The sequence below is a fragment of the Syngnathoides biaculeatus genome, chromosome 13 (assembly GCF_019802595.1).
Source record: "Syngnathoides biaculeatus isolate LvHL_M chromosome 13, ASM1980259v1, whole genome shotgun sequence".
NCBI lineage: Eukaryota > Metazoa > Chordata > Actinopteri > Syngnathiformes > Syngnathidae > Syngnathoides > Syngnathoides biaculeatus.
Window position 1 is genome coordinate 2,951,712 of NC_084652.1, and position 27,846 is coordinate 2,979,557.

General features: G+C 46.4%; 1 long non-coding RNA gene across 1 annotated transcript in view; it reads left to right on the top strand.

Annotated features, from left to right (window-relative positions):
- Positions 1-286: 286 nt before the first annotated feature.
- Positions 287-27,846, top strand: part of LOC133510489 (uncharacterized) — a 65,490-nt gene continuing 37,930 nt past the window's right edge. Inside the window, exons 1-2 of the long non-coding RNA XR_009797625.1 lie at positions 287-548; positions 18,271-18,436. This is a non-coding gene — a long non-coding RNA (uncharacterized LOC133510489). The remainder of the gene's footprint in view (positions 549-18,270; positions 18,437-27,846) is intronic.

Here is a 27,846-nt window from a genome sequence, read left to right on the forward strand (position 1 = left end):
TTTCCTCCTCTCTTTTACTGTTTTACGTTGAAGACTTGATACTAGCAGAAAATGCAATTTATCGTCCTGTATGAAAATGCTAGAAAGCATTCTAAATTTCAACTTGGCTTTTAACTCAATCAAAATGAAAATGCAATCAGATCAGTAGACTGATATTTTTTCCATGTGAAACCCTCAGGTAAAAAAAAAAAAAAAAAAAAAAAACAAAGTAAGAGCGACTTCGGGAGACGTGCCGACGTGTGCACGTTCGCCCGCCCGCTCGCCAAATCCGCGTCTCGACGGAGGCCATGTTTACGGGCCCCGGCCTGCCGGTATCGCTTTCCCCGTCGCAGAACAAGAAGCCTGAAGGACAGAGCGGTGAATCTCCGAGGCAAATTAAACCGTGTTCCAATTCAGCCTTCAGGAAAAGAACGCTGACTTTTCTCGGGGCTCGTCGGTGCAAAACAGCAACAAACTTGAAGCGAGGTCTATAAAAATTTTTTTTTCCTGGGCCGGGAGATGAAAGAGCGATTTGGGAACATCTGGCGAGCAGACGTTGGCAGGTTAAGGTAAACAGAGTGTCCTTTTATGGCCGCGCTCCTACCCTCGGCCCGAGTGGAGGTACGACGTGGAACGCCTTCAAAGAAACGAGAAGCCGCCACATCTTGTTTCAATTTATCTCGACGCGGGCAGACGCGCGCTCCGGCCGCAAAATACTCCCACCGAGATCGGACCGTGTCTGCCGCACATTCCCAGACACGCGCACAAAAAAAGTATTTTAGCGCGTGCACACGTTCGAACACGTGTATTTGCACTGTGCCCGTCACTTTTGTTACTTTCCAAATGTAATATTTGGTACAGTCATTTGAAACAAAACTGCTACTTGTGTTATTACATGTTATTACCAAAATGTTTAATTCGATGATGTTTGGCAGCATTATGGTGTCGTGATTAGTACAACAACTTCACTGTCAAGAAGTTGTACTTTGAAACTTCACCTGGGGCCTGCCACATTCCAAAACCGTGAACGTTGGGATTTTTTTTTTCAAGAATTTTAATTGTTCATAAGGGTGAATGTGAGTGTGCTGACAACCAGTCCAGGGAGCACCCCGCCGGTCGCCTAAAGGCACCTGGGATAGGCTCAAGCCAAAACTAATGAAGATAATAAGCGCTATTAAAAAAAAAAAAAAATGTTTTGGTCATTTCATTAGAGGCGGGTAGCTTGTACTCAATTGTACTCAAGTAAGAGTACGACTAGCATATAAAAAGTAAATAGCATTTGTTTAAGAGTAACTATTCAGTCGTGGGAAAGTACAAGTAACTTATCAGTAACTTTTTTTTTCCATGATTATTATTATTTTTTTTTTAATCAAACGATGAACATCACCTGCAGAAAAATATAACATCTCCAAACTCAGGTACTGCCCCAACAATATTATTTTAACTGAGGCATTTCATGCAATTTGTCCTCTCTGCCGTTTTCGCAAACCAATGGTCGAAATGACTCTCGGAATATGGATTTTGTATTTGTTTTAATCACATTATGTTCATTTATATTATTTCGTATTATTTTACAGAATGGGAAAAAATATGGCGGCACGGTGGGTCAGCTGGTAAAGCGTTGGCCTCACAGTTCTGAGGACCCGGGTTCGATCTGTGTGGAGTTTGCATGTTCTGCCCGTGGCTGCGTGGCTTTTCTCCGGGTGGGCCCTCCGATTTTCTCCCACATCCCAAAAACACGCAACATGAATTGGACACTCTAAATTGCCCCAAGGTGTGACTGTGAGTGCAACTCTTTGTCTCCATGTGCCCTGCGATTGGCCGGCGGCCAGTTCAGGGTGTAACTCCGCCTCCTGCCCGTTGACAGCTGGGATAGGCTCCAGCACTCCCCGCGACCCTCGTGAGGATAAGCAGTGAAGAAAATGGATGGATATTGATGTCCCTGAACTGCATGCTCAACCACCAAGTCACTCCATTATCTGAGCCGCTTATCCTCACAAGGGTCGCGGGAGTGCTAGAGCCTATCCCAGCTATCCGGAATACACCCGGAACGATTTAGTCTCCAATAAATGCATATTTTTGGGATGAGGGAGGAAACCGGAGGACACGGAGAAAAGCCACCCGGGCACGGGGAGAACATGCAAACGCCACACGGGCGGGGCCGGGATTTGAACCCCGGTCCTCAGAACTGTGAGGCAGACGCTCGTCCACCGAGTGTAAAATGAAATCGTCAAGCAATGGATATTTTGATGTTTTTTGGAAACATTGATTTTCTTTCTCATTTCAACACGCCTTCTTTCACATTTGTATGTTCAGTCAATCAATCAATCAATTGTGCAACCAAACTCCAAAGTGAGGTGATAAGAAAAAAAAAAAAAACGTGATACCAAAAATGAAAATTGGGATATGAGCACCAAACTAGAACGGTGAAGAGAATCCAGCAGTCCCCGCGACCCTCGTGAGGATAAGCGGCAAAGAAAATGGACGAATGGGGAAAAAAATTTCATTTCCTTAAAGAGCAAAATTGTAAAAACCGATGAATTTGTTTTGTTTTTCCTTGGGCTGTACAGCAGTCGTTGGTGAGCTCCGACCGCCAATCCTTGCCCAAATCAACGTACGCTTTGGCCTAGCGGTGAGCACGATCGCCCCCAAATTCCTGAGGCTCGAGGTAATCGGTGCGGTCTCGACGGACCCAGAACCGGCGACCGAGGCGGGTGCGGGTCCTGGCTAAAGACCTCCAAAATGAGGTGGAATCGAGGTTAAAGTGATGAAGTCTGACAGGCAAAATTCCTCCAGCGAGAAAGACTGTTTTTCTTCCCAGACCGACTGTGATGTCGGCGTGACAGCGACACGGTTGTGTTTTCATCCAGTTCATTAGAGCTTCGGGAGCGCTTGGAACACTTCACGCTTTGTGACATTTCAGCAAGTGGCTTCAAAGGCGACGGTGGGGGTTCGGCAGTCGGGGGTGCGGTGACGTCGCGCTCGGAATGTGGATGAGCCGTCGTTAAAGAGCGTTGGAAGCCTTTTTCTTGCCTTTTCAAGCCACAAATAACAAGTACGGCAGGCGAAAAGGCTCCGAGGTGCCGCGCAGCAAATTGCCGCCAAGCAAATGGTAATTTTGAGACATGGCTTGGGTCAGGTTGGCGCTGGAGTGTTTGGGCTCGTGCTCAGCGGAGGAGGTGGTTTTTGATGTATGGCGCCAGATGCCGTCGAAGCTGGCATGAAAGCCTGGCACGAGGCTGACCGGCAAATAATTAACCTAGTCTGTCTTTGCACGGAAGGTCACCGGCGGTGGGAGTCGTGCTTTGTACGGCGGTACTGTATTTGCTTTTCGGCAGTACGGTCACGCTCTTGTGTTTTTCATCAGATCCAATTTCGTTTTGCTGCACGGCTTATCTTGTTTTCCTCTAGGGCAGCTTCGTACCCGTTCAGTTTTCAACATTTCGTCGACCAATCGGCGCCGTTTGCTCGTATCTCGTCGTCGACTCGTCGGCTCGCTTGCATTTACCTCCCCCATCCCAAGATGTTATTGTTAGCTGTGTTCATCTAGCTAATGTTACATTTCCTTCCGTGGCAAGTTTGTTTTGGAAGTGCATTTCTGGACTTTAATTGATTATTGATGATTTTCTTGCTTTTGCCTTTTTAAAAAAAAAAAAAAATGCTTTTTAGGACTCCCCACCCACACACCCCTTCTCGCTATGCTTCTCTCTATTTAGGTTCTCCACTTTTTTTTCTCTACTACACAAGCCACTTTTTGTCACAAGTATTTAAATCCAAAGCAACGGCAGTGAGGCAAGTTACTTTGCTTTTTATCAACGTATAAAAGCCATAACCTAGACAACCCTCTGGAATTTCGGAATCATTTTGTCAGGACGGGGTGGACCCAAATGCAGGACTTCAAGCCAGAGGCATAATGTTTAATGTGGTTTATTCCGGAAGCTTGCATACGCGGTGTAGCAGTCCGACGAGGCCGAGCCACAGAAACGCTAGGTTAGGCGGAATCCAAGAGACATCCAGCAAGGTCCGGTGACTGTGGGGCAAACTATCAAACTCAACGGGACAGGGTCGAACAAAAGGGCACAAATCGCTGTGACGAGGCTTACTTGAACTTACGCGTAGAAGCGGAGAGTCCCACAAGCAGTGAATGCAACTGACTAACGCAAGGCAACGAACTGGCAAATTCCAGTGACAAAAATTCCATCTTGAATGCCTTAAACGCCCCTCTTGGCAGTGGCCAAGCCTTGCTCATAACAAATTCACTGAAGTCTTCCTAGCTTAGTTAAAGGCTAAATTGCTCATAGATTTTCTATATGCAGTGTTGGGGAGAAACATGTACTGTAACTAGATCAGGTAATTCCAGTTCATGATATTACTGGTGTTTTGGCTAATCTTTTTACTGACACCATAAATAAGGAAGCAATCTTGTCTTTGTGGGTTTTTATGACAAAAAGAAAACCAAATCTTTACAAAGAGAGGAAAAAGTCTTGCAGATTGTCAGTATATACTGAAGCTCGGACAAAAAGCCCTTTCGTTAAATCCAAGTGAAAGGGACAATTATCTATGTCCTGCTGTACGAGCAGTCACAACATCACTAGGAACAAGAATTAAGCACATAGTATGACCGGGAAAGAGCAAGTAGTCACAACAAATAACAACGAAGCCTGTGAAGGATGGCGAAAACTAATAGAAGTAATAATAATGAGGGGGAAAAAACATGGTACGATGTCTTCCGGAGGGTGGACTCCGCTTCTCGCCCAAAGTCGTCCCCTTAACGAGGACGAGCGCCAAAGATGCCAACGGGGCGCGCTCGCTGCCGTGTGACCGCCGAGAACCTCGGAACTGTGGGAAGTGGCGTCCAATCAGTGGCTTTGCCTCGCTCTCTCGTTTCGCGTGAAGGAAATTCTTACCTTCGCCGTGCGCGGTGCCAGACGGCGTCTAATTGAACGATTTTGCCGGGGATCAGCGAGATTAGGGATTGTGTTCATTCCTCTGTCGCTCCGGATTAGTGTTCCTTCAATGTCTGTCCGTCTTTCGGAATAACAAATACAAAAACGCAGAAAGCACAAAGACCTACCGACGTGCTTTGTGACCGTCAACAATTACAGACTTTGCCTTTTAAGGTGAGCTGTAGGTTTTTATTACCGCCGAAGAGACGCCGAGCCAAGACTGTGTAAGCAACCCGGATGTGTTTTTCCCACGAACTCCAATTCCAAAAGCGGGCGACGGCCAAGATGTTTGCAAAGTAGAGGGAGAGAAAACCTGCAGCATTTTTTTTGCCTCGCAGCTGCCGCGTCGGCCGAAGGGCGTGTTTGCTGTCGTTAACCTTCCTGTGAATCCTGTCCTTCTCAATCCACTGCTAATCCTAATAATCCCAAACCCATCTCCGTAATAAGTGCCAGATGCCGACGGAGCGGATAAACACCGAGCTTGTGTTTTTATACAAGAAAAATAAAGCAAGAGGAGGCTCCCCGGAGTCCGCACGCTGTGATGAAAGAAGGGCAAAACTGCGGCGGCGGCGGCGGCGGCGGGCGCACCTACGCTCCGCGAGGAAGGGTCGCAGATACTGGATTTGAGAATTATTAGGGACACAAACTCGAGTCTGGATTGGATTCGTCGCCAATGAAATATTTGGTCGCGACCGGCAATTGCGCCTGTTTTTCATTTTTTATGTCTGGAGAAGCGGACGGAACGGCGACACCCGGGAAGCATTTTCCCGCTCGTTATGACACCGCCGGCGGTCGCAATTAGAAAATAACAAGCGGTGAAATGTTGTCAGGAACCGAGCCTTTGGTTTTAAGATTTCTGAAAATTTTACGAGGTATTCGCTCAACGACGACGTTGAACAAAATGACACGTAATTATCGTGAAGGGCTCCAATAATTTCATTTTTTTTAAAGCACCCCCGTCACTCGTCGAAACGTGGCAAATTTGAGGAATATTTCAATTCCAAGCAAATTTGAAATGACCATTTGATCAATTTGGTGACATTTCCAGGGCTTTTTCATTCAGTTTCAGTACTCGTGGATATAAGAGTTGCATACAAAAAGATATTTGATAACACTTGATCAATTATCCATCCATATTCCAAGTCGCTTATCCTCACAAGAGTCGCGGGAGTGCTGGAGCCTAACCCGGCTAACTTTGGGCGAAAGGCGGACCGCACCCTGAACTGGTCGCCAGTCAGTCGAAGGGCAATTTTTGTGAAATTTCCACCAGTGGTTTCATTGTCACGCATGCCAAAATCCTGCTCGTCCTTATGAAGTTATTCCTTCTATGAGAGTTCAGAACATCTGAGGGACGCCCTGCCGAAAAGAAACGTTCATTTGTCCATTTCCTTTTGACACGTCTTCCCTATTTTCATTTCTGGACGACTGAGATGCCGTGAGCGTGTGCAGCTGTTGCTAAGCGTGCACATTAGCGACAGGATCGTTTTCCCCATTCTGACAGCTGCCTCGCAAATAAACATCAAAAAAAAAAAACTCAAGCGTCCTGACCCCTCGAACGCGTCCCGGTAATTGTGGGCTGCTGAGCACGGCGCCTTTCCTTTTCTAATGATGCCAACCTGTAGCCGACCAACGGAATGGCTCCTCGCTTTCCATCAGGTTGGCGGTAACTGAGGGCGACGGACATTTGACCTCCCGGCGCCGGCTCGTACATTTCGGGGCCCTTCACGCAAAGTTTGGCCGGGAAGCATCTTTGCTAAGCAACAGCTGTCCTCCGCCGATAATACCTCTTAACGGCGTGCGGCCATTTTGTTGATCGCCCCGCAGTATAATCGACATCTCTCCTTGGATTCCGAAGAACAAGAGCAGCAATCCCACCAAGGAATCAATCACGGTAACGGTTTCCCCCGTGGAGAGGAAGCACGGGCGATATATCCGGCCCCGTCATAGGCGGTGGGCCACTCCGTCATTTCTGTCTGCGGAATCCTCCTTCTTCTGCTCACTTTATCTTCTGCCGCCAGTCCCGTTACGGTGCCGGTGCCCCACGTTTACAGGCCCAAAGGACTTTGGGCTTTTCGTCATCCCGAACGCTTTCGGTAATCGCTTCTTTCGCCACGTGGGGTCATGACGAACCTCGCCTTTGGATTTCTGATTTCGCACCGACAGTCCCAGGCATCTTTTTGAGAAAGTAATTGAAAATTGAGACTTACGAGGGACACGGGGGAAGCAATTTCTATTGGTGGGATCCATTCCTGTCGTCGACCTTTTCATTGGGGCCTGACCGATTGTAGCCATTTTCAAATCAGCAGAAATCCTCCAATTTTATTGCCGATTTTAACTGATTTTTTTTTTTTTTTTTTTTTCCTCAGATGACGTACCGCATTTCAAAGCGATTTCCGTGCTTTCGTCCTTCTCGATGTCACACGACTATCGATCCCGTTTTTGTCTCATCGTACAGTTCTGGAGCCCCTTATGGGTATTTGGCACGGAGAGAGCACCCAGCACCACCGAGGCGGTTTCTTCACGATAGTGGCGGTTGACACACTCAAAAACAATCTCAAATGTCCGCTGTGTAGTGTCATCTTTGAAAATCCCGTCACCCTGTCGTATTCTCACACCTTCTATACCATCAACGGTGGAAGATGAATTTATCGTGTCCATCGTGTTCAAACAAAGCACTTCCAGAAAAACAATATCGGTGAGACGGTTTGCCAAATCGTGGCAGAAGACATCTGCAGTTTGCCCAAGGAAAAAGTGGAACGATTGTTTGGACCGCCGGCAGTTCGTGTGCGTCATCTGCTCCAACACCAAAATCCACATGGGCCACGAGTTCATTTCTCTCTTCAAAATTGCAGAAGATTAAGATTCGAGGAAAAACCTGGAGGATCTAAAGCGAGACCTGAAATGTTAGAAGGCCAATAGAGACGATCATGTCAGCGAGCAGAGTACATCGAGGTCCAGAGGGAGCAGGTCGAAAGCATTTTCAGGAGCTTGAGCACTTCCTGCAGGGTGAGAAGGAGGCCAGAATGTCTGCAGAAGAAGAGTCAGACTACCAAGGAGGCGGTCGAGGCTCTCAACAGCAACATTGCCGCTCGGTCGCATGTGATCGGAATCGTAAAGGACCAGCTGACGTTTGGGCGTGACGGTGGACAAAATCCAAGAAATGCGGGCCTTTTCCACGTCGTCCCGAGAAACTCTGCTGGATGAAGCCAAACATTTGGGAAACCTCAACCAATGAAATAGAGGTTGTCTCCCGTAGTCATTCTGAACCCGGAACGCGGCCGCTCCAGAACTGTCTGAAGATCTGACCTGTGGGAGTTCTTCAGTCAGACAGCATTGTCCACGTCCAGGGAATCCAGAGAGGTCATCCGACAACGAGGACTCGGGGAACATAGGTGGGAGGTCGGAGTCTTACGTGGGGGGGGGCCTCGTCGCCCGCACAGCAGGGTACAAACCACTGTAGGGTGTCAGACGAAGCCTTCAGAACCATTTCCAAATCGGTTCTCTTCTCTGAGAGTCGTCTGGGGACATCTAAAAAGATCCTTTCCTTGGCACGGAGGATTAAAAGCCTCTGCAAAGGATTTGACTTGTGCCTCGTGGAACCCACCCCTCAGTGACAATGGGGGAGGAGGGGGGGGGTGGACAGACAGTCAATCCGTGTTGGCGATTCGGAATTCATTCATAAGATGAATCAAAGCAAACTGAAACTTGACGTTATTGTTTTTGACGGTTCAGCGACGACTGCGAATTGCCCTACGGTGCGAATGGTTGCGTTGTTTTTGCGGACTGCGATTGGCCGGCGACCAGTTCAGGGTGTGCCCCCACTTTCACATTTGCGTTAAATGCGATTTTGATACGCACTGGCCAACATTGCAAGTCATTCTGATGAACCCTAAATCAACTTTTTGAGGGCAGTGGTTTTGTTTGGGTTTTCACGTCACTGCCTTCTTTTTAGCGATGACCGATGTTGTGTTAGCACCAAACATTTTGCGACTATGGACAAAAGCTTTCACGTGACCATAAAAAAAAATTGGGATCAACTCACTCAACGCTGCAAATCGTTTCACTGACCTTGCATCCGATTTGGGCCTAACCCCCGACCTCTGACCCCTGCCACCACGCATGTGAAAAATTGTCTCTCTCTCCTCCTTCTCAGTCGTTCGCTTCACATTATGGCTATTAAATGTTTAATTGGAAGTCCCCCTCCATTTTCACACCCGCACGGCTCCTTTCGCCGGCGCTAACGAGCTGAAATGAAAACTTAATTAGAATTGATAAGCGGCGGCGCTCTCCAGTCGAGTCAAATACGCAGCATTCCATCTGATAGGAAAATGAAAATTAGGCTTAGATTTTACACCTCTTGGCATTGTAAGATGTTCCACTCGATAACTTCAAGTCAAGTAATTAAACTGAGAGATGCTTGGTGAGATAAGACCGGCGGAATAAAAAGAAAAATTCAAATTCCAAAAAAGTCTCGTTAGCGTGCGGGGTTGAATGGAGGGAGATTTTTCTCGCCGGTGAAGTCATCGCTCGTACTCGCCTCACAGTGCACATTTCGGATCAAACCAGACGGTTTGTACGGTTTTCACGACGAAACAAAGCAAAGCACTGACTAACAACGGGATCCCTTGTGCGGAGCCCGCCGACGGGGAGTGACTCATTGTCGCGCTATCTCCGAAAGCATCGCGGCCCTCTCCTTTTCACCTCGGAGAACGGCGGGCCCCCAATAGGCCGAGACGTGTAACTGCGTGAGTCATCCCGGCCCTCGGTCAGACTTTTGGGACTTTGCGGGCTCGCGCGTGCCGGGTCAGTCTTTTCGTCATCGCCGCCGTGCGTCACCGTCGTCGTCTGGTGTTCTAATTTCATGCCCTCTTCTCCTTTATTGATTTTCCTGTCCTATTATTTATCTATTTGTCCTCAGTCCATTACGGCGTCTTTGCCCAAGATTGCTCTTCGGGAGAAGTCGCGCGAGAGACATTCGGCGCTTCGGTTTTACAACGAGACGGATAACCGATATATCGATTGGATCTTTGTCGGTATGTGAACACAATTAAGAGAAGCGTTACCGGTAATTGAGCCAATAACAAGTTTACTTAGTGATGCTTTTTTTTTTTTTTTTCATGAATGTTCAATAAGAAAGTGGTAAAAACCTCAATTGTACGTCACCATTTTTTTTCATTGCAGAAGTAAGTTTTATTCCATGATCTTCATACTAGTGACAAAACAATGAATTAATTTTACAATAATAGCACTTCTATCTATAATTAATTGAATAGCTAAATAGCTAATAGCTAAATTGAAAGGCTATTTTAGGGGGAAAATATGTATGTAAAATAGAGGAAAATAATAATGAAATGAGGAAAAAAAAAACATAAGCAAACAATTATATTCACATTCATATTTCAATTATTGGTTTAAAAAGTCTGGAATTCATAATAATAGCAATTATATCTATAATTAATACAACTAAAAAACTATAGTTATAAAAATAATAATGAAATAAGGAAAAATACATCACCAAACAATAATTAAAACAAATGTAGAACTAAATAAATAATTTGGATTATTATTATTATTATTCGAAACAGAATACAAGTTTTACATCCATATTTCAATTATTAGTTTAAAAAGTCTTGAATTCATTTTATAATAATAGCAATTCTATCTATAATTAATACCAACTAAATTGAAATGCTATTTTGGAAAAAAAATTATAGTTCTAAAAATAATAATTAAATAAGGAAAAATACATCACCAAACGATAATTAAAACAAATGTAGCCTCAAAATATTAAGACTAATGAATGTGAAATATTTTAATGAATGATGCCAGGAAACAACATGAAAGGAAATCAGAATGAAATAATTTTTTCATGACACACTTTAGCATCGCGATGGATAAAATGACATGGGCAATATCAATTAATCAATGCGAATAAAAATTTGGATTATTATTATTAGAAAGAGAATACAAACTTTACATCTATATTTCAGTTGTTTGTTTTTTTAAAGTCTTGAATGGATTTTTTTTCTTGTGAACGTGGGCTAATTCCAGTTATCAAGCACATAAAAATATGTTGCAGTTTATTATTACAGGTGCATCTATTCATGATGTTATGCAGAATGCTCAAGTCTGGTATTGCCTTAAGGCTTTTGCAGACAACCTGTCCCCCCACCCCCCCGGATGCCGCCATATTCCTCTAATAGCGCCAAGGAGGGCTTGTTTGACTCGAAAGCCACGCAGGCCTCCGCTCAAGCGAAGCAAAAATCTGCTGTTGCGTATGAATGATTAATTTGTTGCCGGCGCCGCGGTGTGTGTCGTTTTCAAATCTCGGGAGCTCCGTTCCCCGACCGCGCCGGGGATTCATCTTCCCGCGGCGCGTCTCCATCTGCGGCCGTCCTACTCTGCATTAGCCCCAAGCTGTGGCGGCGCCTCCCCGCAGCTGAGGGGCCCGCTCCAGAGAACAAAGCACGCAAATCTTCAGATTGCGCATCACTTTTCAAGTTTTCTACAGCTCATCTGATCTCCTGTCCAAAGGCCCGCCGAGGTCCTTTGACACGACAGCGTTTCTCGCTTTTAACGTCCCTTTTTTGTGCGTGCGTGTATTTCCCATTTTGTTTTATTACTGACATTTGTTAGCGCGGCACAAGATCGTAAATTTGTCCCTTTCATGCAATGCGACTCTCGAGAGCAGTTAAGGCGGAAAGCTTTTGAGAAGCCGTCACGATCCGTCGCCACTTCCGCCTCCCGCGTACCGAAATTCTGCTAATGTGGCTCGTTTTGGGCGAGGTGCGGGATTTTAATATCCATTTGTTGTAGCGATATTTTGTGTGTTTGGGCGACGCCCCAAGGCAGAGATTCTCAAACTGTGGTGCGCGCAACCCTGAAGCACGTGTGGGATTCAAAGCGTGAGACATCTACGCGTGCATATTTCGTTTAGTTCCAGATCAAAACGTACTGTAGCTTGCAAAAAGTGTCATACCCTTTGAAATTTACCACGTCGAGTCAAATTTCAGCCACCAACGTAAACGTAGTTTTTTTCAGAATTGCGGATCGTACCAGTGCCACGTCGGAATCAGAATCGGCTTTATTGGCTGAGTATTGGCATCATTTTGAAGCGGAATAAAAAATTACTTTTATTGTGAATTAAAAACTGAAAAATGTAGTCAGTCCCGCTTGGATACCTTTTAAAAAATCACTTGGTGCCGATGACCTAAAAGTGTAACATTTCCAAATACTGGACCACTGTGTATACATATATATCCCGTGACCCTCGTGAGGATAAGTGGCTAAGAAAATGGCTGTATGAGTGTAGAGTGTCCAATAAATGTTGTTGCATGTTTTTGGGATGTGGGAGGAAACCGGAGTGCCTGGAGAAAACCCAGGTAGGCACGGGGAGAACATGCAAACTCCACACAGGCGGGGGCCGGGATCGAACCCGGGTCCTCAGAACTGTGAGGCCGCCTTTATATATATATGTGTGTGTGGTTTAAAAAAAATATCCCCAAAACTCTTAAATGAACAACGCTATACCAACATTAGGCTTGACAATTAAAATTGAAAACAATGCAAAAAAAAACCTGATTATTAACAGTTGATGAATGTTAAAATATGACTTTAATTTCTTGATGGCAACGGTTTTCCACCGCTGAAATGTATTTTTATTCGTATTATTACCGTTTGGGGAAATCAATCCGAAGCGAAGGTCCCGTTAGCGAACCTTTGCTTGAACCTCAAACCTCAAAGTCTGCGGCGGTCTTCAAAATCAAGCGTCCGGCAATACGACAAAATCTCCGGCACGGAACCCGCCAACGGTATCTGGCGAGCATGCAAGACTGCGGCCGCGCTCGATCAACCGAATTCTAGAGGGGACGCGGACGGACGGGCGCTTCTGCAGCGTGTGCAAGAACGGATCGGCCGACAAAGCAGCTTTAAAGGTCAGCGTTTTGCTGCCTGCGTGCCTTCCTTTGCCTTTCGCCATCCGTATGCAGCAGCGCAGTCCAGGGCGGCCCTCGCAAACACGCCGGATGCAAATTTGTCACAAAGTACACCAGCAGCAAAATAGAACAAGTTGCTTAGTTAAATGCGGAGTTGGGCCGCGAGCAGGCAAACATCCTCGCAAGACTTTTCTACTAATGAGGACAACCTTGAAATCGGTGCCATTTCTCACTCAAAACACAAGCGCGCGCGTGCACGCCCACATTTGATTTGATTTTTTTTTTTTTTCTTGTTGTTTTAGTTTTACTTTGTTTGGATACTTCGCTCGTGCTGCACGAGGAGCCAATTATATTCTCGGCGGGAGATCTTCGCCGGATGATGACGACGGTTAATGACATACTCCGACTGCGCCCTTGACGTTGGCAAATGTCTTCTTGTTGCTTTTCTGTTATTTGGTTATGGTGCCATATTTTGAAGACTGTTTCGATGGAGAAGAACCTTTTTGTTCTCTTAATTTAGGGTTGTTTTTTTTTTTTTTGTGTGTGTGTGTATCGCTTTGAGCGTAAATGGAGACGCTACAGTCCAAACCCTAACCTTTACCCCAACCCTCAGTCAAATCCTTCCTCTCTCCCCAAGCCATGATCCTACGGGTAAGAACTGTATAACTGAAAACCGGAACATAACACTGACTATAACACCTAACCCTAAGTCCTGACCCCGACTACCCCAGACCTGACCACAGCTCTTTTGATAAACTTACCCTTAACCAGACCATAACCTTCTTCTAAGCTGGTCGAGGATAACCAACGTGGTGGCACATTTAGCTACTGTAGGTACCTACGAAGCCTGATCTGAGTGCCAATCGAGTATCTTGCAGCAATGGAGGCAACTGGTTTCAACTGGGCAGGTGGCTGTTTTGGTTCTGGGTGCCATCTACGTGGAAGTGCATCCCTCAGTTTGTTGATTTGGTGGCTTTTTCTTCCAGGTCCAAAACCCTATTGTGGTCTATCCTTCACGCTCATGAGGCCGGTTCACGACTGCTGATTCTTGGTCATTGGGATTGATTTTGCACCGCTTCAGAGTCTCTCTTTATGATGGTCTTTATGTCGCAACTGCAGTCTTGCGTGATTTCTGCTGGCTGGCAGGAACCGGCCATTGACCACCTGGCACACAGTTAATATGCTGGCACAGCCAAACCTTATCTGAGTCCTCCCCCCTGACATGAACACGGCCCTGAACTCTACACTGACCACAACCCTACCCTACCCTAACTGTGACCGTACCGTGACCAGAACTCTTTCCGTTACCCTACCCTAACTGTGACCATACCGTGACCAGAACTCTTTCCATTACCCTACCCTAACCGTGACCATACCGTGACCAGAACTCTTTCCGTTACCCTACCCTAACTGTGACCATACCGTGACCAGAACTCTTTCCGTTACCCTACCCTAACCGTGACCATACCGTGACCAGAACTCTTTCCGTTACCCTACCCTAACCGTGACCATACCGTGACCAGAACTCTTTCCGTTACCCTACCCTAACCGTGACCATACCGTGACCAGAACTCTTTCCGTTACCCTACCCTAACCGTGACCATACCGTGACCAGAACTCTTTCCGTTACCCTACCCTAACCGTGACCATACCGTGACCAGAACTCTTTCCGTTACCCTACCCTAACTGTGACCATACCGTGACCAGAACTCTTTCCGTTACCCTACCCTAACTGTGACCATACCGTGACCAGAACTCTTTCCGTTACCCTACCCTAACTGTGACCATACCGTGACCAGAACTCTTTCCGTTACCCTACCCTAACTGTGACCATACCGTGACCAGAACTCTTTCCGTTACCCTACCCTAACCGTGACCATACCGTGACCAGAACTCTTTCCGTTACCCTACCCTAACCGTGACCATACCGTGACCAGAACTCTTTCCGTTACCCTACCCTAACCGTGACCATACCGTGACCAGAACTCTTTCCGTTACCCTACCCTAACTGTGACCATACCGTGACCAGAACTCTTTCCGTTACCCTACCCTAACTGTGACCATACCGTGACCAGAACTCTTTCGTTACCCTACCCTAACTGTGACCATACCGTGACCAGAACTCTTTCCGTTACCCTACCCTAACCGTGACCATACCGTGACCAGAACTCTTTCCGTTACCTACCCTAACCGTGACCATACCGTGACCAGAACTCTTTCCGTTACCCTACCCTAACCGTGACCATACCGTGACCAGAACTCTTTCCGTTACCCTACCCTAACCGTGACCATACCGTGACCAGAACTCTTTCCGTTACCCTACCCTAACTGTGACCATACCGTGACCAGAACTCTTTCGTTACCCTACCCTAACTGTGACCATACCGTGACCAGAACTCTTTACGTTACCCTACCCTAACTGTGACCATACCGTGACCTGAACTCTTTCCGTTACCCTACCCTAACTGTGACCATACCGTGACCTGAACTCTTTCCGTTACCCTACCCTAACTGTGACCATACCGTGACCAGAACTCTTTCCGTTACCCTACCCTAACTGTGACCATACCGTGACCAGAACTCTTTCCGTTACCCTATCCTAACTGTGACCATACCGTGACCAGAACTCTTTCCGTTACCCTACCCTAACTGTGACCATACCGTGACCAGAACTCTTTCCGTTACCCTACCCTAACTGTGACCATACCGTGACCTGAACTCTTTCCGTTACCCTACCCTAACTGTGACCATACCGTGACCTGAACTCTTTCCGTTACCCTACCCTAACTGTGACCATAACCTGACCACAACTCTTTCCCTGTCTGTCCCCTCACCACGAGGGGAGTCCTAACCGAGTCCTAACCCAATGAGAGAATCATATGAGAAAAGATATGCAAGCCCCAAAACATTTAACCTACAAACATCCCTGTTGTAGAAACTTTTGTGGGATTGTCACGTCATGTTTGACTTTTAAATAAGTAAAACCCGCAGACGACTTTGGGAAAGCTTCATCATCGAGAGACATTTTTTACAACTCGCGAATCTTATTGTGTAAGAGAGACGCCCGTATGACTAATTATACTTTTGCATTACAACCTGGGCCTGATTTGCATAGTTTTAATCTTACATCTTTACGTCTTTCACTGAAAAATGGGATTTTGCGGTGTTTGTTTTCACCGAATAAAATCATTTGTATGCAGCTAATCATACAAGGCCAGAATATGTGCTTTGATGACAGACAAAGTAATTTTGTTTTTATCTATTTATTTTCTGCTTCGGGTGCACAGATGATTAGTTCGAAAGGTTGCTGAGGAAGCAATCACGCTATGAATGGAAATAATTTATGTCAATAATGGACCCATTTTTAATGAAGTTGATTGGGAGAAAACAATTCCATTCCATATCCTGTTATGATTAAGAACAAAAGAATGGCGTAGACGCACAAAGTGCTGGAAGTTCTCACGTCTTCCGAGTAAACTTTTGCAGAGGTGTTTTTGTTGTGCAATGTGCCAACTAGCGCCGGATGTCGGGGGGGCTCCATTTAATGAGATCTCCCACCAACTCACAGATGTGGCGAACCGGCACTCTGTGAAGTTAACATCTGCACATAATTGGACGCCGTCGCTTTTGTCACAAAACATGTTGCCGGCCTCTGTTTGTGCGCGCAAAGTCGTTATCGCCGTTTATGTTATTAGCGGGGCCGTAGCTCGCCGCGGGTGTTCCGAGACCGGAGGGGGGCCGACTCGCATCACTTTTACGCCGGGGGGGGGGGGGGGGGTCGTAGGTGCAGAGCCAGCCAGGATGGTTCTGCGGTTTATGACGAGGCCCCGCTTATTGCCGCTTGCCTGTTTTGAGGTGCTGAAAACGACGCTATCCCAAATTGCCTCAACCACTTTTATCGGAGTGTGTTCATTAAGAGTTATTTTTCCTTCATGATCTGCTTAGAAAGGGTTCGGATCATCATAAATCATAAGTGGTAAATACTGTATGTGTACTTTTCACCGTTGCAAATCTTCGTCATAAAGCTATGAGGAATTATTGTGACGGATCCGCCCAGACCCACCCGCGAAAAGTAAAAATCCTCGATGCAGAGACTGTAGAGGCCGTGCACCGACGTCATCCAATCACGTCACTGGCCGGAAGTGCCAGTCAAACAAACCATTCTTCAATGCTAAGTCGGTTGGAGACGACACAAAAAAAAACAATCTCATAGCATGACGCCCAGAGTTTTGTCCGATACCGTTAAACATTTAGGAGGTAAAGATAGATAAACGAAGGTACGTGGAAAAATGACATAAACTCGGCACAGGCGACCCGTATTTAATGCCGACGTCGATGTTTTTTCGCCGATAAGAAATTGGACTGTTAATTCGCTTCCGCTTGTCTTGGACAACTGGATCCACCCGCAGATTTGGCGAGTAAGTCGTCGAGATTTACACGGAAAAGTTTGAAAGCGTAGAAAAGTCTGGACGCATACAAATACGGGACTTGAAACACTGGATGCGTTCTCAACAGGGAGACGGCTCGTGAACGCAGAAGCGTGCTCGGCTACACGTTAACCTTTGCCTGAAATCCAGCGATCTTTTCAGCTGGTATTAAATACAATATTTAAGTAAATGACCCCTGGTTTTACATAAACCGCTTTCATTCACTATGATTGGGGAAAAATTAGAGGACGGGAAGTCGGCTCCTCTGTACACGGAAGCGTATTGCGGCTACACGCACGTACACGCGTCTAAACCTCTCTGCGACACGTTCTCAAATGAGCCAACTTGGCATTATAAATACTTCTTGGGAATTTGAGATTGAGAAGAATAATTCCTAGCTGAAATGAAGTGATCGCTACACAGGCGTGTGTGTATTTTGGTTGGGCCCATCCGTCACGTTTGATTGCAAAAATCCATCGATATTTTCGGTCTTTTCAGCTGATATTCCATAGAATGATCCCTTTGAATGTCCGTCTCGTCTGTTGTCACAACCGACTGCACAACAGGTCTCGGGTATTGTAAATATTCTCCTCCGGTTCAATGTCCCCCTCACTGTTGAGCAGCTCTGTTTGACCGGCAATATGGTGCCGTGAAAATGGTGAATTCACGTGCATGAGCTCTATATCATTTTTTTTTTTTTTTAAATAGTAGATATAGGGTAACTTGAATACTTTTACTTGCTTCAAAAAAGGATTTCAACTTGGTTAACTAGGTTTTTCAACAAATTGTAAATATTGAAATGAAAACAAAAGATTGCAAGCAGAAAATGTTTTTAAAATATGAATGAATTATTGTCTTTGTGTTGGAAATGTGGCTTTAAAAGAGGAAAAATTATTTTCCGTTGCAGGATTAATTTGGGATTGTCTTATCACCTTTTCCTTGTGGATGACCGAATATGTTCTTCCTTTTTGTGTTTTCCGGCAGCCCTGATGATCCCGTGGCACTCCGCTGCCTCTCCCAGGTCACTCTTGGTACTACAACATGGCTGCCAGTTTTCGGGGCGCTCATGATTGCGGATCTCCAGCACGCAGCAGCAGTTAGCTCGCTTGTGTGTCGACTGTCGGTATGTGTGTGTTCCCGGCTTCGGAAGGTGAGTCAGACTTGGCAGACTTGTGAATCAGTGACCTCGCTGCTGATTAAAAAGTCTTTTTTTTTTTTTTGGCGGGGGTGGGGGAGGCGGGGTGGCGGTCCTAAACTAGAGGCGAGACTCATCAGAAGCGCTGCAGATCAAGCACAGAGGCAATCAAACGGCCCGATGAGCGACTCTGACATTTCGGAATCTCGTATTGTTTTGGGCGATTTGCGGTCCCATCCGCGCAGAGGGCTTCGGAACGACTCCAGAGGAACGCCGCCGCCGCCGCGCTTCATTAAGTCCAGTCAACTCCGTGCACCTGTCGCGACCCCGCCTCTGTTTCTCAAGAGTCAATTTGTTTATCCATCTCCAAATAACTGATATTGATTGAAGAACATTTTAAAGGCAGAAGCGCGTAATTAGCTGCCGGTGTCTCACGCTGATAAGAGACGGGAAAATTTGTAAAACGTTAATCCCGGCATTAGAATCACGTCTCGATTGAAAGAGTGAGAAACGTTTTAGCTTTCAGACGCTTTTCCTTGGAGCCCAATTATTGAAATAACTTTGAAATAAACTTTGATAACAATGTCGTAAGTAAAGTTGAATTACAATGACTTTAAGAAACTTTAATAACAATGAGCGGGCAATGTTTCTTTTATGGCTGCAAAGTGGGCAAAAATTGTTCCGACGGCAATCGGAGGCGCGGGCCTCGGTAATTGCTATCATTGGCGAGATTGTGGCATTAGCGTTTATTATCCAAAAATGGAATTCAGCGGCTCAACGCAAGTCCTCTCATTTTCATTTTTTGACAACGTAACCACAGACGGCCTCGCTTTGCCCTGCAACCACCAGTCACATCCCCCCAAAAAAATAATAATAACAGGACCCAAAGTGCACAGTTGTGTTTTTTTTTTTTATTTTAAAGATTGGTCTTCTTTATTCAAATCAAAGAGCGCACGCTTGCCCGCAGAAACGTAATCAGATTTTCCCCAAGGATCCGGCGACCAGTCCAACATTGCGAGGGCTGACTCGTCACCCGGTGGCTCCTTTACTTGCGTCTGGTCAGCGTTTCGCATCGCGAACGCAGCTCAGGATTTGCCATCGTTCGTATCACGTCGTACAGGTTTACCATTTACAAACGAAAATCGCCATAAACGCAGGATCATCGCTCGGGATCAGTTTTTACAGGGATCCCAAAATCGGGTCTTTGCCTAGTTTGATCACAAGGACGGTTGACGCTCCAATTTGCTCCGATTATTGTATGAAGCCATCGTCTTTGTGAATAATGATACTGAAACCAACTGGTGTTTTGTGTATTATTATTATATTATTATTATTATTGTTGTGTCAATGAGTTTGTCAAACTAACTTCTGTACACTAAGTTCATTGTATTGACCGGTCGATTCTCTTCACCGTTCTAGTTTGGTGCTCATATCCCAATTTTCATTTTTGGTATCACGTTTTTTTTTTTTTTTTCTTATCACCTCACTTTGGAGTTTGGTTGCACAATTGATTGATTGATTGATTGATTGACTGAACATACAAATGTGAAAGAAGGCGTGTTGAAATGAGAAAGAAAATCAATGTTTCCAAAAAACATCAAAATATCCATTGCTTGACGATTTCATTTTACACTCGGTGGACGAGCGTCTGCCTCACAGTTCTGAGGACCGGGGTTCAAATCCCGGCCCCGCCCGTGTGGCGTTTGCATGTTCTCCCCCCGTGCCCGGGTGGCTTTTCTCCGTGTCCTCCGGTTTCCTCCCTCATCCCAAAAATATGCATTTATTGGAGACTAAATCGTTCCGGGTGTATTCCGGATAGCTGGGATAGGCTCTAGCACTCCCGCGACCCTTGTGAGGATAAGCGGCTCAGATAATGGAGTGACTTGGTGGTTGAGCATGCAGTTCAAGGACATCAATATCCATCCATTTTCTTCACTGCTTATCCTCACGAGGGTCGCGGGGAGTGCTGGAGCCTATCCCAGCTGTCAACGGGCAGGAGGCGCAGTTACACCCTGAACTGGCCGCCGGCCAATCGCAGGCCACATGGAGACAAAGAGTTGCACTCACAGTCACACCTTGGGGCAATTTAGAGTCTCCAATTATTGTTGCATGTTTTGGGGATGTGGGAGGAAACCGGAGGGCCCACCCGGAGAAAAGCCACGCAGGCACAGGGAGAACATGCAAACTCCACACAGGCGGGTCCGGGATTGAACCCGGGACCCCAGAACTGTGAGGCCAATGCTTTACCAGCTGCTCCACTGTGCCGCCACATCAATATTAATATACAGAAATGTCAAAAAGTAACTTTTCCATCATCCGTCCCCCCGGAAACATCCAAGCGTTTTACGTCGTACGTCTTACCTCAAATCAAATGAGACAACATCCCCGCCGAGGGCCGAGGTTTCTTCACAATACGTAAATAGCTTGACTGACTCTGTCGCGGTCAACTTCCTGTAAATTTCCACGGCGAATGATCATCGCGAACACCGAAAAAAAAAAAAAAAAAAACTGCCGCAGCGAGCCGCAAAATCCAGTCAGGTCAGTCGGTTGCCCGCGGCCTCATTTATCAGCATTGAGTCAAATAAAGACGAGAACGACGCAGGTGCTGGGGAGCTGCGGTCGGGTCTGCGTGGGATGTTCAGCTCGTCTGTGTGCATCCAAAGGACAGATGCACTTAAAAAACCGACATCGGTAGATAAAGACTTTGCTTTGAAGCGCTCAACACAATTTGTGGTCGCCTGCTTCCTCCTGCCTTCTCTTCTTCTCTTGCGGTCGATAACATTGTTATAGCAGCCAGGACACCTCTTAGTCTTGTGTCCGCACTAGCGTGCATGCTAATATTAATATTTTGCAGCATCGTGTGCATTTACAATATTGATGGACCGGCCGGGATGCCGCGGAGCACTAGCGTCAATGCTAGTGTGACGAGGCGCAAAGCCACGCAACCGCCACGTCAGGAGTCAAGTGCCATAACCGGAAGCTAAACTGCAGCTCAACCAACAAACTGTTGAGCGCTAACGCTTACGTTTGGACCAATTTTGCACGGCGCAAGCTTTCCTTTCAAAAAGCTGGATCGCAATCCCGGTCACGGCGCCGCTGTGCCGGTCTGATGTTTCTGAGCACTCCCTGAGCTGAAAAGTTCCGCCCATGTTCGCTATTATGTGTGTGAAATGTTTCAAGGAGTGCCTATATAAGGACGAGAGAGGCTTCTTCTCATCGCAGCTCTGGGAAACTACGCTCCTTGGAACGCCAAAAACTCTTTTGTTTTTGGAGCGGCAGCTTGTTCGGGAACACTCGCTCAACATCGGTGACGTCGTGGCTCAACTACTCTGTTCTTGAACGCGTGTTCTGCGTTAGCTACTTTGTCGCGTCTGTGTTGTGTTGACGTGTGTGAGATTAAATTGTCAGAAACGCAATAAAATTCACACGTAACACTACCGACGTCTCGGAAACGACACACACGGCGAACGTACGTATATATATATATGTGAATATCTTTTTATCGACTTTTGTTTTAAGGTGAGGATATAACTAGCGCCCTCTACGTAAAAGAAGGAGGACGAGGAATGAGAGCGGCGGATTTCCCAGTTAGCGTCGGCTACATTACCCGGGATTTCCCCCCGTTAGTGACGCATGCGCATTAGTCACAAGGAGACTTTTCAGCACGGGGGGAGCGCTCAGACCGTCACACTGGTCTCAGTGTTAATTCAGCGTCTTTAATTCAGTTCCACTACATTTATGAAAAAGCAGAGCTGATCCATCGTGTCAGTCTAACTGATTTATTGCCGTCTTCCTTTTGTACATACGAACAAAGTAAAGAACGATTTCAAGTAGATTTTTCCTTTATTTTTGGGCCAGGCAAAATGCGTACAGAATGTCCTTGGAGCTAATTTCACGGGGGAAAAATTAACATTGTGTTTTCATTTAGACCTGAATGGTATTTTTATTCATTCTGGATACATATTTATGAAACTACAGTACGTGTGCCCTGCGATTGACAGGCGAGCAGTCCGGGATGGAGTCCGCTTCATGCCAACCCCCGAACGGTCGTTTATTGAATGCCGTGGGAACAGCGAAACCACAAGGAGAGCCCTTGTTCGCGAGCCGCTGTGAGCCACGGCTCTCACCCAGACATTCACACCCAAACTCACGACGACATTCGCCGCCCTACCCGGCCCCGCCTCCTTAAGGCACACTCTGTAGTCTCTTATTTTAAGATAGCGTGGACGGCGCGGTGGGTCAGCTAGTAAAGCATTGGCCTGACAGTTCTGAGAACCCGGGTTCGATCCCCGACCTACCTGTGTGGAGTTTGCATGTTCTCCCCGTGCCTGCGTGGGTTTCCTCCGGGCACTCCGGTTTCCTCCCACATTCCAAAAACATCTAAATTGCCCCTAGGTGTGATTGTTAGTGCGGCCGTTTGTCTCTATGTACCCTGAAATTGGCTGGCGACCAGTTAAGGGTGTACCCCGCCTCCTGCCCCTTGACTGCTGGGATAGGCTCCAGCACTGCCCGCGCCCCTCGTGAGGATAAGCGGCAGTGAAAATGGATGGATGGATTTTTGGTGTCTTTTGTATTCTGATTTAACATGTTCAAAAAGTTGAAATGTGCTTAAAATGCATGTTAGTGGTAAGACTATACTCCTAATGGACTTTCTACTGCGTGGGTTTTCGTCTATTGCGTTTGGGTCCGGAACGATAAATGGGTTCACTGCATGCCAAACGGATGAGTAGTTTTATTTTGCACTAGTTAACTTCTCTAAGCACTTTGTAATTAATGACTTCTTTTTGGTCGGTTTGTTTTTTTTTTTTGTTGATTTTTGCGAGACTATTTTTCGGCTGCAAAGACCGCAGAGGGCCGCGCTTGTAAATACGCATCGTGTTTGTCAGGCCAAGTGCGGTAATAGTTGTCGGATGATAATTGCGCAGTAAAAGCCGTCGGCGTTTGACACAGCACTTTTACGGCAACATATCAGCGCAGAGAGAAAATAAGAGCGCTCGTCTTTTTGACCCTGCGTTGCCCCCCGCGGCCGGCGCGGGGGAGAATAAATCACGCCGACTCCTTTCGCACTCGCGGGACGGCTGCTGAAATATTCCAGACGACGAGGTGGGGGGGTTTCAAAGTCAACGCTTTGCTGAGCGAGAGGTCAACGCGGCCGTGTCAGGTAGAGGCCAGGGAGGAAAAACCGCACCGGCGATTGCGACGCTTTTGCGGGTCGTGTCGTCGGCGGCTGAGGGGAGACCTGTGTCAAAAGGGGAATACGGTGGCACCTCGACTTGTGAAATTCAGCCGTTCCGGAAGCCGTTTCGGAACGTGAATTTTTCCCAAGTAGCAGCGCATTTTACATGTAAAAAGCCTAATCCGTTCCAAATCACCTGACTCCCCGCGTTCAAAATACTTAATGTAAAGAATAATTAAAAAAGAAAAAACACGTTCATTTAGGTTTGGCATCTGGCGACAATGCAAAGAGAACAGTGAGGGGACAACCAAAAGGCATCGTGGGGGACGGAGGAGGAGGCAAACTCTGACAGCTGAGAGAAAACATACCCCTGAACGTACACACGCATGCACATTCCACTAAGTTTGGTGAAAAAGGATAAAGAAACTTGCAAAAAACACACTTTTCCAATGTACGTTAACTTGTGACAGCGCTAGCATGATTCGGTGACAATCGAGTGTCCGGGGAGTCAAAAAGCCTCATGGGTAAAGATTGACTTCCCTCCCAGCCAATGAGATGGCAGGAAAATGCTCCGGTGATAGCCAACGGGAGAGGAGCTCTATCGGCCCACGCAAACCAAGATGCCGGATATTTACGTTTGGTGGAATTTGGGGAATGCAGCGCCTGTTTTTTCCTTTCTTACCCTGGATTTCCTTCTTTAACTCGAGGCAATATTTTTCCGAGGAGGCGTTTTGTAACCTGAATTTTTCGTTACTCGAGACATTCTTAAGTAGAGGTAGCTCTGTTTAACAAAAAAAAGAATAATAATAATGACTTTTTAGTGACTTGGATACAAATACAGTGCTACCTAGATTACATTTTGGGGGGAGTTTTAAAATAAAAGCATTTTTACTCATGTAGGGAGCAGTTTGTACATGATAAGTAAGTACATAATCTCCAAAACAACACAAGAATGGTAATTGTTTGACCGTGGAGACTCCGTTCTCGTAAGCAATGCTGCTTATGTAAATGTATCAATTACTCTCCTGAGAAGTTTTGCAGAACGTTCCAGCCATTACCATAATAATTACGGGAAAATGGGCCAAACAAGCGTGTCGGCATATTACTCTTCAGACATGATGCAAACGTCTCACTCCCCTTACAAACTCTTACACAGCTTGTATAAAGCGAGGGTTAAAAGTGTAGTGATATGATGTATTTATAAATGAGATGCGATATCTGGGTCAGGCCCGTGTGAGCTTCCACGGGGAGAACTCCGAGACTGGAGTGAGAGGGAGACGAATTTCCAGAATATCTCGTTCATACGCCGTGGCCACGTGGAAAATAAATCACAGATGAGTCAGCAGCGCAGTCGGAGCCGACGCTCCGGCGCTCAGCGCCCAGCTTCGCCTTTTGCGCACGTGCAGCAACGCGTTCCTGCGAAGAGAATTCCCGGCAAAAGGCAGCGGTGGAAAACGTCCGCTGCGCTAAGTCCCTCTGCTACCTCCAGCCCCCGTGCCGCCGGCCTCTTACGAGTTTAATCGTGGCGGCGGGAGCTGACAGGCTGTGTTATTGGAGCGCACTGCAACACGGGAGGGCGGCGCTACAACCGCAGACCGTCTCTTTTTGGGCTGCGGGGGTAGTCGTCTCAACGGCGAGCGCGTGATGGATGTCCTTATCGCTCGGTGCACTCGCTCCAGGTGCCTGCGCAGCGGGGAATGGAAACGGGGGAGATAGCGTAAAGCTCTTCTGTTTTATGCCCTACTAGCTTCTTCTCGCCGGCAGGTTTGGGGGGCGTTGCAGAAAGCGGTCCTGTCGACATTGCCAACTTTAGCGGAGCCACTTCCAAAATGTTCCTTTTTTTTTTTTTTTTTCATTTGAACGTGAGTTTTGTCGTCTTGGGTAGTAGTTCGACACTTACGCCGCGAGCACCTCCCAATTATTTCGGAAGGCACAAAAAGGGCGTCGTCGGGCTGCCCGGCCGAGAGGCGGTTGTCAGTCACGGGGGGGGGTCGCCGTACGGAAACCCCTCCGTTCGTATTCCATTCAGGTGTAAATCGGTGGTGGAGATGCTTTGCGGTCGAGGAGGTCGAGCTGTTTGTCGAGCGCTTAATTGGCCAGTTTCTTCGGAGTGGACGAAAAGATGGCGTCAGAAGTGGGACGTAGGTGATGTCGTAAGCCGCCGCCTCCTCTCTTCAGCGTTCTCTCGCTGCTCTTTCAAACCACGTCCTCGCTATCCACATCATGCACATTTTTGTCCCCCAAAGAGTGCTTCTGTCCTTTGGAGGTCCAAGTCGTCAGCTGAGTCTTGACCTGTCTGTTTCTGTGCCAGACGTGTTGCCCGTTTTGAAAGAAACGGACTTTTTACCCGAGCGGGGTACAAGGAGGTTAGGTCATGCAGCGGGGCCGTATTTCGGCCCCGAGGCCTTTTGTTTGACACCGGTGCGGGTTTCCCCTCCGTTTGAATTCCGTCGGAATTCCGGCCGTGTGCGATCAACAAATTGCCAGATGATCTCGACCGGTCATGTCGATGCGGCGCTGCTCGGGGGCCGTTTCCCAAAAAAGAAGGCCACCGTGCTTAAAATATGGAATCCGCGAGTTCTCCGGACCGAGACGACAAATGCACGGGTCTGTCTGAACAAGTTTGTCGCTTGACATCAAAATGACTCCGAGAAGGCTTGGGAGGAAGTTCTGTGGTGAGATGGAAAAGTTCCAAGGTTCACTCAAGCCACAGTGGTGGGAGGAGCAATAAGATTTGACGAGATCCTCAATGATTTTTCTCAAGGTTCATTTATTTAACTATGAAAATGTTCCCGCATTTGTAGCACAATTGGTGGAACAGCGGTCAGAGTGTCTGCCTCACATTTCTGACGAACTGGAGTTCAAATTCCAGCCTCTCCTTTGTGGAGTTTGCATATCCCTGCGTGGCTTTTCTCCAGGCACTCCGGTTTTCTCCCACCTACCCAAAAACATGCGTTCTTTGGGAGACTCTAAATTGCCCATAGGTGGGAATGTGAGTGTGATTTCGATTAACTGGCCACCAGTTTGGGGTGTGGTGTACCAACCATATCATCCTGACCGATGATAGCTGGGACTCCCACGACACTCGTGAGGATAGGCATCTCAGATAATGCATGGATGCATCAGTTTTCCCTCAAATTTCTCTACATTTATTGTTGTGTGATTGATATTCACATCTCAAAACACGTTTTGGGCATATGCAGATATCAGATGAGATGCGATGATATCTATTATATAAGCAAAATATTTGCATTTTGCACAAAACTTGTCCATAAATGACCCCTTTTGCAACGCACAACTGGGCACCATGTTATGATATTTTTGCAATATACAGCAAGCTGTGTGATTGATATTTACATCTCAAAACACGTTTTGGGCATGTGCCGATGTCAAATGAGATGCTATATCTTTTATACAAGCAAAATATTTGCATTTTGCACAAAACGTGTCCATAAATTACTCCTTTTGCAATGTACAACTGGGCACCATGTTATCATATTTTTGCAATATACAGCAAACTGTGTGATTGATATTTACATCTCAAAACACGTTGGGGGCATGTGCCGATGTCAAATGAGATGCTATATCTTTTATACAAGCAAAATATTAGCATTTTGCACAAAACGTGTCCGTAAATGACTCCTTTTGCAATGTACAACCGGGCACCATGTTATCATATTTTTGCAATATACAGCAAACTGTGTGATTGATATTTACATCTCAAAACACGTTGGGGGCATGTGCAGATGTCAAATGAGATGCTATATCTTTTATACAAGCAAAATATTAGCATTTTGCACAAAACGTGTCCGTAAATGACTCCTTTTGCAACGTACAACTGGGCACCAGGTTATCATATTTTTGCAATATACAGCAAGACTCATTCTGTGATTGCCCTCTGCCTTGTTTATTTTTCGCTAAATGGAAAACAATGTAGAAATGATTCCGCTTATGTTCTCTCTTTCTTAACGGCTAATACAGCAAACTCGCTAGCTCCTTTTTTGAAAGCTAGCCGGAGAAGAGTTGGAAAAGTTTTTCAATATAAAGTAGGATCCAAATCCGCAAGTTGCCAACGCTGACCGCGTCTGTGAACTAGCTTCTCTTTGTTGGCAGCCATATTGTTAGCGATCGGTACACGTTAGCGGTGACGCACTTTTAATCGATTCATCGCTTAAGCTTGAAAGTCAATCCTTATTCACTTGATTCTGCTTTTTTTTTCCCTCTAATTTCAAAAAGTGATTTTGTTCGA